Source organism: Ambystoma mexicanum, chromosome 1q (assembly GCF_040938575.1).
Source record: "Ambystoma mexicanum isolate Mex_15411 chromosome 1q, UKY_AmexF1_1, whole genome shotgun sequence".
NCBI classification, from domain to species: domain Eukaryota; kingdom Metazoa; phylum Chordata; class Amphibia; order Caudata; family Ambystomatidae; genus Ambystoma; species Ambystoma mexicanum.
The window spans coordinates 983,133,938-983,148,388 of record NC_090922.1 but is presented as its reverse complement, the minus strand read 5'-3'; the positions used below and the strand labels follow the sequence as shown (position 1 = coordinate 983,148,388).

At 45.7% G+C, this 14,451-nt stretch overlaps 1 protein-coding gene across 1 annotated transcript in view; it reads right to left on the bottom strand.

Moving 5' to 3' along the window:
* The window catches only part of LOC138559733 (vitellogenin-like), a 1,213,840-nt gene that overhangs the window by 769,420 nt on the left and 429,969 nt on the right, over positions 1–14,451 (bottom strand). The window lies entirely within an intron of this gene.

Below are 14,451 nucleotides of genomic sequence, written 5' to 3'. Positions count from 1 at the left end.
TGCATATCAAGCTAATTGCGTAATTCTATAGCACATGTCTGCATAGGCAGAGAGGACTATCCATCAATTCTATCGCTGAGCAGGTTAATCTTGGAGCAATTGCCATGTGTGGGGTTCGAGGCCGGTGCTTGTCTGGCTATGGCAGTTAATGATGCTGGGTCGTAATGATGTGTAATGATGCGGAACGCCATGGGATAGTTACACGGTGCTGCATTTTAGAGTGGAGCATGTGCTTCCAATTAACATTTTGTTAAAATATCTTTTGCATTGGAAGAAGTGGAAGGAACCCACCGCCACACTGACACTTGTATGGCATAATTGACCAGGGCACGCTCAACATGTAACAATCATTGGCAATGCCAAACAGTATGGGTTTTTGTGTAGGCCTTGGGAAGGCATTTCCCAGGCACCAGGCACTGCCATAGGGGTATTAACTGGCTATTGATAGTACAAGGTACAGAATGATGCAAGTACCTGGGCATCTAATAGCAGTGCCTGGCAAATGCCCAATACTGATATACAAGTCAAAACTGTTAGCTTTGCCAATTATTGTTTTTAACAGGACTTCAGTAAAGGACACACATAGTGCTTATAAATCGAGTGGCTGAAGCAGACCTGGTTAAGACATTTTGATGACACCAGTGCCATGTTTACAGCACCAACTAAGTCATTAACTCTCAGGAGATTGCTTTGAAAGAACTCTGACAGGCTCTTCGTGTGCAAAGTTTGATGGAAAGGCTTGAGTGAAGTGAGCTCAAAGAGTTCCCAAGCCGAGGTGTTTTGGCCAGGCGGGGGCAGGAACTGGGAGGCAATATCCATAGGGATGAGCATGGCCATGGGCAGTCAATGGCTGGGCAAATAACCAAACAACACCTTCAAGCTTTGTGTTCCTCTCATATTCCATTTCTCCCTATCTGTACTCCAAATGCAATCGTTTCGGCTTCTAGGTGGCACTGCCACCCAACAGCCTAAACAGAAAAAGGGACACGTAGTCAGCACATCATCATGCTTTTCAAATGAATCCACCAAGGTATGGGTAATATATTTTAAGACAACAAATTACTTCAGAAAACATAGCCAATGCTTGTTTGAAATCAATCATTAAAAACGAAGGCAATCCAGTAGCAACACAAACATGTTTTAAATAAAAGAGCAATATAATTAAGATGAGATTCGTTCCTACTAAACTTTTTTTTTTTCTTGGTGCTTTCATTGATATCCAAGGCGGTAATTTTATTTTGACTGCTAATTACATGTACCTGACATCCAAGGACCTCACCATGACATGTTAATTAGTTACACAACTGAGTGCAATACCAAAGAGTAAAAACTGCCCAAATCGCATTAAGGCCTTGTTTTTTAACTCCGTTTTGCGGGAAGCGTAAATGCTGCCTATCATGTACCCTTAGTTGAAGGCAATCGCAATGGATTCCTATGCTTTTAGGTTCTGCTAAAATATGCAGATTCCATATAAATGAAATGATTTAATGCCAGAATGAATTTACATGCAGTCATTAAACCATGTGCTATTGGAAAGTGGAAGAGAAATGCACAGCGGAAAAACATATTCTGTTCAGGGAGGATAGCTTAGGCGCAACGCGCTCACCTTGGAAACAAATCGATGTGGAAACAACACAGGTTCAATCCCGGGCCCGGATCTCTGGGTAATAAGCGCGTTATAAATAACCAATTACAATTCCATACCCCTACGCCGTCTTTACAAATGAAAACAAGCTCGAGTGTAACACTAAAGAGTGACTCGCTTAGACTTTGGTTCTACACCTGCGTTTTTTTTTATTTTTTACAATTCAGGACTTGCAAAATGACATACATCTTTTTTGCCACTTGTTTAGTCATTTTCTGTGCAATTAAATCTACAGTCCTCTCCTTAAAATTGGAGCAGAACAGTGTCAAAAGCGCATCAAATGCCCATTCTGTCATGCATAATACCTAGATTGTGCAAATTGTGAAAGCTTTCATGTTGCGTGTTCACACCTTGTGGATAATTTAATAAGCCGTGGTAATTGCATGGCGCCTATTACCTACCGTCGGGACTTTTATACTTATGGGTACCCTCCACTGATTTTTCTACATTTACAAAATGGAGGGCAAAAGCATACTGTTAAAACAGACAAGATCGCCTCAACACATTCGCGTAGCGTCGAATTCTATTAGTGTGTGCAGGAGAAAGTAGGCTGCTAGCTGGTGTTCACTTTGCGCTATTTTAATGGCTTGTTGATATGTGCAGTACGAGTTGGAAAATAGGCAGTGAGGGGTGCACACTCACAGCAAGGCATAACATGGCTCAGCAAGGGATGCCAAGGGAAACAGGCATAACAAACCATCAAAGGCATAGCAAGGCAAAAAAAGGGCTAAGCATGAGAAGGCAAAACATGCCCCACTGCCACATTTATTACACTGGTCTCCACAGATAGTTTCCATTTTCATTTAGTCACTTTGACACTGTCAAACCGGGCATGCACACTCTCTTTTTCTCTCTCTTAGGGCCTGATTCATGGAAAGTGCACATTTGTCCCACAATTGCAGCGCGCCAAGAACATCACTGCGCGAGCCTTCACGCAGAATTAAAAATGCGTGCCCCGTGTATTCATGGAAAGTAACCGTATTCACAAGTCAGCCCCAGAACGCCCCTGACACGCAAAGCATAAACAGCCAGAACAGCTACATTTGCGCGCTTACCCTGGCGCAAATACACGCACCCTACAAACAGTACGTGGCAACGCCCGCAAGCAGGCCTGCATCTCAGGGATCCTGCGAAGGGTCCCCTGTAACTGTTGCCGGCACACCGACAGCATGTGTGTGACACTTCGTAACTCAGGTCAAACTCTGAAAAACTGCGTGCAAACTCCCATAAACCGGCCAGCACCCCACTATGCAGCATTTGCACCCCTAAGTCTGAATGGAACCCCGTCTAGACTTAAGCCTCCAGTCAGTGGTGCGCGATACATATCTATTAAAGTAAAGTATAGTAAAGTCTATGTGCATGCACCCCTAAATCTGACATGCAAACTCACCTCTGCGCTGCAAACCCTATGTGCAAGTGTCCTTATGCCTGCCTTCGGGTGGCGGAGAGATTGAGGGATTTGCGTAGGCATTTCACAAGCGGTAGGTGGCGCAGTCACATCCATGAATACGCTTTGTCATGCGCATTTGTGGGCGTGCTATGGACTGCCTATGGCCGTCCCTCGTAATGCCCACTTTTTCCCTTGTTCCTCCTCATTTTCAGAGTTCCACACCCTTCTGCACCCTCTGCGCAGGCCTCGCCCACACTCTGCATCTAGTCTCGCGCAATACACTCATCCACTCGCAGAGCCGTGCCGAGCCTGCATGAAATCCACTCAAGTCCAGGGAATATCCCGAGCACTCTATTCCATGAATCGATGAACGGGATTACGCACGCAGTTTGGTGTGCAATTACACTATTTTCAGTGCAAATAATTCCATGAATCAGGGCCTATGTCTCCCGCCCCCTCTCTATCTCACACAGAAACACACTTAGATAGATTGTGCATCATGCACAACAAGGAATCAGGAAATGGCTGTTGAGAGGAAGATGGTGAACACTTCTGCTCAAGCTATTATTCTACTTGAAGTGCTGAATGTTTTGAGAGGCATGGATCTTTGGGGTCTGAGAAAGAGTTGACAGAGATATGAAAACCACAGGATATAATGTCACCTTCCTTAATATGTTGGTTGGCAGGCAGAGTGTGGACTCAAAACCCAATCTACCTTCAATTAAGCCTGCTGGGGCTGTTGCCCATCAGGCAACACCTGGTGGGCCAATAAGGTATTTGTATTGCTATAAGGCCAGTGGCTAGAATCCCTGGTATTTTCTCTAAGTAGTCATCCTAAGTGTCTCAAACAAGCTTACAAGGCACAAACAGTTCTGTTTCAGAATGTTGCTGTCTCGAATCTAGTGTGCTGTTTCAATCACTGCATCCTCCATTTTGTGCTGTTTGTAGTGCTTTTTTGAAAATTTCTAATCTATGTGTGCCTTTTCTTCTGTTTGCCTTCCTTTCCACACCTCCTCCTCTGTGCCTTCCTGACTGCTAAGCCACTCTGTGAATTCCTGTGCACTGTGCAGCTCCACTGCTTATCTATCATTTCCCCTCTATCACCGGGCACTCTCCGTCTCTCCTATCTATTCTAACTGCTATTCTATCACTTATCTTACCTCTCTCATGAAGTCTGGAAGAAAAAAGCTGAACAAAGCTCTCCTGGACTGTAATCCAGCCTACCTATCGCTGACATCAATGTCAATGCCACTTGCAGGCAAACTATTACTGACATCCTCTTCACTGTCCCCTCTTCTGAACTATGAACACCCCCAGCTGGTCTCCACTCTTCCACCTTTTTCCTCCTCACCCATTAATGGTGCCACCAGGTGGAAAGTACTGCTTGCATACTTCCCATCCGCTAAGTGTATCATAAGTGTCTATCACAATGGCACTATCCTACTCTCCCCTTCTCGACCGGTGCCTGCCTTCTCTCATAAACATCCTCCCTTCTCCTGCCACCCCTGCTTCCTCTCTCCTCACTTCTCCACCCCCACTGATGGGAGTACCACTTCCCTGTACACCCCCTCGGAAAACCTTGAAAGGTGGTAACCAGATTCACTTAGCTACTCTGAATCCTCGCACTGCTGTCAAACACTCCTCTGACATCTGTCTCCTTCTTGAAGACTTTGACCTGGACATCCTTGCTCTTCCTGAGATGTGGTTCAATGCCAGCTCTGTCACTGCTCTTGACACTCTCCTTCCCGAGGGCTGCAAAATCGTCTCCAATCCCAGACCCAACAGGCCTGGAGGTGGAGTGGCCCTCATCTTCCCTGAGTGGGTCCCTGCTTCCATCATACCTACTCAATCCTACTCCTCCTTTGAATGCCTCATTTGGAGGCTTGGGGTCTTGTCTACTCTCTCGCTCACCGTCACCACTATCTACAGACCACAGAGCCTCATTCTCCCTCTTCCTCTCTGAATGGGATGACCTTGCCTCATCCCTTTCAACCTCTTCTTCCAAACTCCACCTCCTTGGTGACTTCAACATCCACCTCAACGCTCTTGAATCATTCACCTCTCAGTTCTGGGTCCTCTGTGACTTCCTCTCTCTCACTAGTCGTGCTTCTGCTCGACTCACTCTGCCAGCCGCACTCTTGTTGTCCTCATCTCTGGTGACATTCACCCCCCTCTCCTTGTCTGACCATTCTCGTCTTTCCTCCCACCTGGGGCCCATTGGCCCTATATCCGAGCCACCCCCTGCACTGTCCTTTTCTATCATTCAACCAATGAAGCGAGTGTCAGTTGCTGCTTTTGCCTCCACCTTCATAAAACACCCCACCCCCACCCGCCCTCGCTCCTGACTCTCCCTCTAACAATATCCTTGGTTACCGGCACCTTGCCGTCTCTAACACCGTTGACATCCTTGCCCCCGCCGTGAGGATCCGCCTAAAACCTTCCACCAAGAACAACAGCTGGAATGACTCCAATCTAGCATCTCTGAAACGCAAGTGCAGAGTTGCTGAATGGAAGTGGCAGACCTTGGGCTTATACGCTCACAAACTGGCCTGCCCCCTTCTTCAAAAGCAATATCACTTTACGATCTGCTCCAAGAAGTGGACCCACATCCAAGCCCAAATCTCTGGAGCCACTAACAACACAGCCAAACTTTTCAAAATCTGGAAGGATCTTGTCAATCGACTTGCAGTCGCCATCCCTCTCCCTCCTTCTGAGTCACTTTGCACTGCCTTGGCTTCCCACTTCCCATTCAAAACTCAGGACATTCTGTCCTCACTCTCCTCCATCCCATCTCTTCTCCCACGCCTGCTCCCCTGCCTCCCTTGGTCCCCCTCCTGCCCACTCCCTCACTTTCCTGGCTCCAGCTCATAGCACTGGATGAGGTCTCTAAAGTGAACCACTCAATAAAGGCCTCCTCCAAACAGGTGTTCCCCTGCTCCTCCAGAACCATCAAGGACAACATTTCCTCTCTTGCCCCAGTTCTTGCTGACTTTTGTAACCACTCCTTTGCCACTGGCTCTTTCCCTCTATCCCTCCAGCACTCCCTTGTGCACCCTCTCCTAAAAAAGCTGTCTGCCTACCCCCCTGCCCGGCTATCACCCTATCTCTACTACCCCCTTCCATGGTAAACCTTTGGAAAAGTTGGTTCTCCCCCAACTGACCCTCCACACTGATCTTGTTGGTTGCCTTCATGATCATTAATCTAGATTCCGGGTGTCCAGAGGCACGGAAACTGCTCTCCTGAACACCTGTGAAACCATGCTTGCAAATCCCGACTCCAACTCTGCTGCTGTTCTCATTCTCCTTGATCTCTCCTCTGCCTTTGACATGGTCAACCATTCCATGATCATAAAATGACTCAGTGACACCCTCCTTCCTCACTAACCGGCCTTCCCAGCTACAACTGGGCCCTTTCTCCTCCACCACCACCACCTCTACCTGTGGTGTCCCTCAGGGCTCTATCCTATTGCCATGGCTCTTCAATATCTATCTCGCCCCTCTTGCTCACATGATCTCCTTGTTTTCTCCTCATTTTCAGTGTTATGCCGATGGCACACAGCTTTCCTTCAAACTTCCCTCTACTTCCTCCTCTTCCTCCTCTCTCATCCCTAACTGTCTGTCAGCCATTCAGGCACTGCGTGCAGCGAATAATCTCTATCTCAATGCCAGTAAGATAGAGATCGTCCTCATTGGAATACCTGTACCCTCGCTTCCTCCTACCATCTGGCCACACTCTCTGGGCCTTCTACCCTCACCATCTTGGGACAAAAACTGCAGGGTCATCTTCAACTCCGCTCTCTCCTTCACCCCTCACATCATCGACCTTACTAAGAAGTCCAACTTCCAGCTCCACCTCCTCAGAGGCATTCTTCCTTTTCTCACCTTCCCCAGAAACTCAATGTCTCCAGAGTTCTGGTCCTCTCCAGGCTGGACTACTGCAACAGCCTCTTTCTCAATCTCCCTCTTAACTCCTTTCGCCCCCTCCAGCTAATCCAGAACAGGGCTGCAAGACTTATCCTTGGCCTCAAGCCCATAGACTGTATCTCTTCAGCCCTAAAATCTCTGGATCCCGGTGGCTGCAAGGATCGAATTCAAAACCCAATGCATCATCCACAAGGCATCTGGGGCCTGGGACTTTTCTATCTTCAAGTTTCACTCCCCAAATACTCTCCTGCTAGAGCCCTATCCTCCTCTAATTCCAACTCTCTTACTGTCAAACTCTTTTTCAAGCAGAGAGTGGGGGGCAGATCTTTCTCTTCGGTTGGTGCCTCCCTTTGGAACAGCCTCCCTGCCCCTCTCAGACTTGAGCAGGATCTCCTTCAGTTTCGGAAACTGCTCTAAACTCTGCTCTTCTCTACCTCTTTCCCTTCCCAGCTAATCAGCCCCTTGCTGCTGTGACTGTGGCCTGATCTTCATGAATCTCACATGATGCCAGGCCCTTCCTCCCTGTCAATACCAGCACTCCCACCTCCCCCCCCACTGCACTGCAGGCCCCTTCTTGGTGGTGCCACATCCCGCTTGTTTCACGCCTAGAAACTCTTGTGAACAGGTGTGTTATAAATGCCATATCATATCATATCAGCACTTAGCCTGAGGTTTCCTCCTGGCTGCCCTTAGCACTTCCGTCCCCGGCCCTCCTCTAGCACGTGTGTACTCCTCTGTTCCTCGTTCCATCCCCGTCCCCTGCACTTCTCCCAATGTACTTGCATGGACAAATGCCACAAGGCCTAGTAGGACCACAACTATATATTACTGTTTTTGCCATTGTTATTATTTCAATGTTCCCTTCCCATTTAACCATGTGACGCTTTGAAACTTAATTATGTTGTATAAAGCGCCTTAGAAAATGCTCAATAAAATACAAATAAATGAAATAATTGATGGTCCGTGGGACAAACTGGGCAAACAGGGATCCTTCAGAAATTATTGCTTAATTATTGCTCATTTATTGGCATGAGGGCTTGTGTTGTGAAGTATAGCTCTCAGGAGTAGACTGTAGAGGTGTTTGAAGGTACAGTTTATCATAACATCATACTGAATAAAAGGGACTATTGTGCTCAGGATGAGGTTTTAATTCATTTAAATTTGATGCAATTAAAATATACATGCAAATACAAAGCCAGTTTAAAAGGCCAAAACAATGTTTAGTGGTTCACGACTCACTAACTGTTAGATTTAGAGTCAATTGTAAGGTTGCAGCAGTTAAGAGACTGAATACAGTTTTTTTTTATAATCCATATATTCTGGGGTACTCCTCAAGCAAAATGCTTGATTCTTAATTCAACCACTTAGTTGGATTACTTGGGCAACCCAGGCCATGGCCAAGTGATGTCTGATTTACATATTAGGGGATGGAACTGACAATGTGTGCAGTTTGAAATGGTTGAGAGGCCAAAGACTTCATTCACATTTACTGCCACATACTGTAGGACTCTCTGTCAAGGTGATACATGACTCTGGTGATGGTAGGATGATATGATATGGTAAGTTATTTATAACGTGCTTAATACCCAGAGGTTTTAAAGCTCAGACCTGGGGATCGAACCTGTGTTGCTCTGTGTCGTCTTGCTTCCAAGGTGAGCATGTTGCTACTGACCTATCCTCCCGGGTCCTAGTTCTGAGGCACTGTGCACTAGTGTTGTCATAGTATCAATCTTGCGTTGGTTTTATAACTGCAGGCCTCTGTCTCAAATTAGCACTGGGGAATAAGCACTAGATGTACTTTCAACCTGTAATGTAGGGATTTTTGTTTCCCGACTCACTAGACAGAGATTTTCTGCCAGGAAGCCTCCCCAAGACTTGCAGCTTTGCCAGCAGAGCTTCTTAATTCCCTCTTCTGGCAAGTGTCTACCTCTGAACAGTCGTAAAGGAAGATGATGTACATTTATCAACTATTGAGTTGATGGTTGGGATTGTGTTCCCTAATGACTGGACTACATCCATTCACAATTTCAAGCAGCCACCCAGCCACTTGTTTCTTCCATATTCAACATTCTTAGGCATATTTGTGGACAAGTCACCCAAACAGTTATGCTCACCAATGATGAAATGACACCTACTCTGCAGGAGAACAAGGATGAGTAGAGGCTAAATTGCCGACTCAGCCTGCACAAGTCTACACACCAACAGTGATCCCAATCATAAAGGTATAAACAGACACAGTGACAATCATTACGACCTGGGCGCAAAGGGATACCGGGCACCGGCAATGACACCGGTGCCGGTAATCCCTTTGCGCCCTATTCCGAGGTCCCTTTGCAGGTCCCTCCCTTAATGCCTTGTAGTACCAGGCATTAAGGACGGGACCCGCAAAGGGATACCGGGGTCAATAACGGTACCACAATTTGTGGTACCGTTATTGATGCCTCCCCCCTTCCCATTGAGCCCTATGGGGGCTCAAATGGGAATGGGGAATGGCTTTTCAAATGGGGACTTACAGGTCCCACAAAGGTCAGAATAGACCGGTAAGTCCCCATACCACCAAGTCGGTGGTGGTACCGGTATTGGTGCTAGTCATGGCGCTAATTGCGCCATGACTAGCACCAACCTCGGAATGAGGGCCAGTCAACCCATATACTTCTTTTGCATTTGTGGTAATTGTGGTAATGTGGGTCAAGGGAGGTCTATACTCTTAGAAGGGGTGCAAATGTGAGACAGTAGCAACCCAAACAGCAATAGTGCTGCAGTTCCAAAATAAAAAATAAAAAATTGACCAATCGAGATTCTATACACAAATATTTACTTTAATTAAGAAAATCAAGTACACACCTAGCTATTAAAAACAATCCAAAAACCCACGCTTATAAAAGAATACAGAACATGCAGATTAAATAGATGTAGTCACTTTAGCAGGGACAGAAAAGGCAAGAGTTGCAATTGTGATAATGTCACTCAAAGGTTTCTTGAAGAAAAAGGTACACAACGGCTTAAAAAGTCACTGGACCCCAAACAATGGAGCAAACGACCTGGGCTCGTAAGCGTGCCTGATTCCAGTAGTTAGGTGTTTCAACGGGGTCATACCAGACTTTTTGATTGAACGCATGGGGATCACACTGGGTTTGAGTGCGGCAAGTCATATTCATCCCAGGTGGCAAGTCACCTTTGAGCAGTGTTATGTGCAGTTTGCAAGCAGCGTTGAGGGATGCATGTTGATGGATAATCAGGAGATGTTGGAGGATTGAGTATGGTTCGAAAGAATGAATACCGCTGGTTCGGGCCGATGAGTGATCGGATGATCCAGCAGTTAGAGTCGGGTTGCAATGCAAATTCCTGGAGGTTTGATGCAGCTGCTCAAACTCACCTGCACACTGTGCTGGTGTTCGAACCAGACAGGTGATCAGGCTCCGCTGCGAGGATGCAGTGTCAAGTTGGTTCAATGATGCAGCAATAGCAGTTCGAAGTTCACTGGTGAATGCCCAATTTAACACTGCGGTCCTGGAGGATCAAATGTAGCAAATACGGTTTGAATGGAGTTTGAAGTGGTTCAAGCAATGAAAACATGAGACCTGGCTGCTTTGGCCCTCTGGATGCTGGGGCTCCCACTGCAGGGTGCTCTAGGGCAAGGTGAGTATTTTCAGTATCTGCCCCCCCAACTTAAGCAGGTTTTCTAGAAGAGTGCTAGGCCTTGCTTGAGCTGGTCCAATGATGCAGCAACAGTAGTTCAAAGTTTGAAGGTGAGTGCTAAAGGTAACACGTGGGTCCTGGATGTAAGAAAGTTGAAAACACTGTTCAAATTCAGTTCAAAGTGGATCACATGATAAAAAGAGGAGTCCTGTCTGCTTTAGCCCTCTGGATGCAGGAAGTCTCACAGCAGGGGTTTGTAGGGCAAGAGATATTGACACTGTAGAGATTAAGCTGGAGAAGAGCAGCATTCACCAGGTGCCTGACAAGGTAAAGGACTCAATCAGAGAGGAAGTCACCAAACTGTTGGATTTGGTGGCTATTGAGTCTTCCCAGAACCCACGGACAAGCTCTAAAAAGTCCAGTAGTGGGAAGAGTGAAGTGGGGACTATAGATTGCTCAATTCGGTTACCAAGAAATATGCACACCCCATACCTGAGGCAGATGAGCTAATTGACAGATTAGGCACTGCTAAATTAATGAGTACCTTTGACCTCGTGACAGGAGTTCTGGCAGGTTGGCCTGGTAATAGTAGAAATCTTGGATTATCTGCTTCAATTGAAGGGATACGATTGTCCAAGATTTCTACTATTAGCAGACCAGTGTATCCTTACTGGACCCTGTAGCAAACACTTCTACCATGCAAGAAAAAGGTTAGCACACTTATTTTTCTTACTCAATTTGCCCAAGAAAAAAATAGAGACTTGAAACTCTCCTGAAGATCCTTTTGACATTTGAAAAGGGTGAAACACGTGTAGAGAGAATGCAAACACTGTGATAAACACATCTAAACTGACCTTTGTCTAGCCTGGCAATCACTACTTGTCTCTCACCATTGTAATTTGGGAAAATAACCTTTTCTGGTTTGGCGCAAGTGAGAATGTATAACTTTGTGGTATCTTCAAAAATCTATCTCTGGAAATCAAGATAATGATACATACCCAACGCTGACAACCAAATATTGATCCTTCATATTTTTCACCAAAGTCCTTTTTGAATTCGCCCAAAGAAAAGAAGTCCTCTCTGATTGATTGTCTAAAGGTTCTCGGCTAACATCAGCTCCGTTGCATAACGGTATTATGCTTGTGTTTCAAGAAGCTATATCTGCTTGCAACCTATCCACTAACATGCACAACTCGTTTGGCCTTCACCATTTATAATAATAATATTCCAGAGTGTTGCACACATTTTAGGCAGGTTCCAGATGTTTGTACTTGACTGATATTACAGGGTGTTTCTCCTGTTTACTCGAGGTATCAAGAATTTTTGTGTAGTAACATGATCGGCAGATACAAGGGACCCAACTCCCACCATAACAACAAATCTTTGTTAATCTGCCCTTTGTGAGATTGCAGTATCATATTTCTTATGGGAGTGGTCCACTAATGCAGACAAACAGTTTGAAAGATCGTTTCCCGTGGGGACCCAGAGTTGCTGATCTATTGCAAGGTCAAGGGTTATGCCAGGTCATTTTGTGTCAAGTTCATGCTGCTCTTCCACTGAAAGGCAATAGTTTGGTCCACCTTCTTGATTAGGTTTTCTTGACAGCTCATAACATGCAAGTGGATCATCACGATTGTTGTGATTGCTTTTTGGTGATAGGCATTCCCATCCTTATCACTCACATTTTGTGGTTATTGAGCAGAAGCATTCAATAGGCATTACGGCTTAACCATCCAGGAGAGAGAAGGTGCATGGGCAGAATATTTCTTCTCAGATATCTTCCTGGGCCAGAATTCTTTACTACAATCTATATTTCAATAATGAGTCCATTGACTTCCTTGACTGAGCCTGTTACCAAGGGTGGTGTTTTCTGGTTTTGTCAAGGCAAAATACTCAAGCTTTCTCTCCTTTTCCCTGTGTGGACACATTGCAACTTCTCAGAAGGTGAGCCTGCTTACCTTTGGGATTGCCTGATTTGTAAGTGTTATATTTGGATTGAAGCTACTGCCCTCCTGCACACCAAGCAAAGTCTGATGCACCACGAGAAACCGGAAAATGGAAGACAATACTGATTTCAATCCTTCATTCGACCAAATTACAAATACAGATTGTTTTTGTAATTTATGGAAATTTGCGCCACTGCAATTGATGGAACCTGAGATAGTAAAACAGATATGTTGGTAGGGCAACATTCAGGCAAAGGGACCATGGAGCACAAATAGGATCAAAGCCAACCTGAGTTTGAATGCAATTTCATTGTAATACCCAAACAGCAAATAGTTAAAACGTGCCAGATGCCCCTTGACTCTTTAATGCTGTGTAAGGGGGGCTTAGGCTTAGTGAAATCAACCTGCTCTAATGCTCAGGATGTCTGGCCCTTAACAGCCTGTGCCCTTGACAGATTTTGCAAGTGTTTATTGCATTTTATTTATAAGTAAAAATGCAGTAAATACTTTGGGCCTCATCACAAGTTGGGTGATATCCCGGCAGTATTAGTGCCGGGATACTGCCCGGGCTAATAGCGTTACTGCCACCCGGTCCGGCGCTAATAGCGCCGGATCAAGGCTTGAACGGTAATGGGTATTCATTTTTAGTGCAATTAGCGCGCGCGAAAATGGGTGTTAAATTGGCACATTTACCTCCAGTTTAACACTATTCACCGTATACCTATTCACCGTACTTGACTGTAAAAAGATGAAGTGAACTTCAGAAGGGATGGAACGTCTGAATGTTCTGTGGGGCGATGAGATACTAGTGGGCTAATGTGAAATATGTTTGCTAGTATTTTATATTTACATTTATTATGATCATATTGTAAGACCCACGACATACTTTAATGATCAAGCTGTAAGGGGTTTTCTTTTTGAGATTTTGCATGCTGGCCTCTGCGCGGATCATGCTTTTCATGTTCCTGGCTAAACAAGAACGGTTGTTCTGACTGTGTTGCTGGAGCATGGTTGGTACGCTTTGCAACGCCGATCTGTTCGACCTATTCAGGTGGTAAAAAAAAATGTATTCATTGGCCAAACCTGTGTTCGTGTTTACTATGGATAGCCTTCCGATTGGGGGCCAGTTGCCCTATCGTTCACCGAATGAGGGACCAAATGGTTGTAGTGACTTAAGGGACCATCAGCTCCCGGTGAATAGTATGGCGAACACTGCAGGTGCAGCTTCTACTCCACAGGTGCAAGAGAGTACAGGGGTCAGACGCACAAACTTAGGCCCAACTACGGCCCCAACTCAGAAAAGCCTATTGAGTGTACAGGAAAATCTGGGCAGACACTCAATGGGGAAGATAGATGAGGGAGCCAAAATTGAAATTTGGGGCTGACACCTCACTTCTGGCGCCGTTTGTACTGGCAGAATTAGATAGAAGGGTCCGCTTATCTAAGGGGCCGTCTACTCCTGCTAGGACCAGAGCAGGGGGCTATGACAACGTGCATCTACATGAAGCTACTGATGAGGCTTCCGTGTCCCCCCTCCGATCACCATTTTAAATGAGCAATCCTTTGGCACTAACTTTGGGGTTAAGGAAAAAGGGCCATATAATATGGAGGGAGAGGGGCTGTGTAGCCAGGCTGCCAACCCCTTAAAATCCTCAATCCTGCATCCCCCATACAATACCAGTCATTTGGACCAACTGATCCACTCATAGGACCTCTTTTTGAAGGCATTAACCCAGAGGATACGGCCTCAACTTATGCCACATTCAAGGATTCTAAACTAAATCTTCTTGATAAGGGTCATGAGAGGACCCACCTGGACATCCAAGAACTTAGATCTTTGATATTAGGCAGTTCAGAGAAGATCTGTAACTTGGAGGGCTATCTTTTGGCTTTGGAGCATTGTAAAG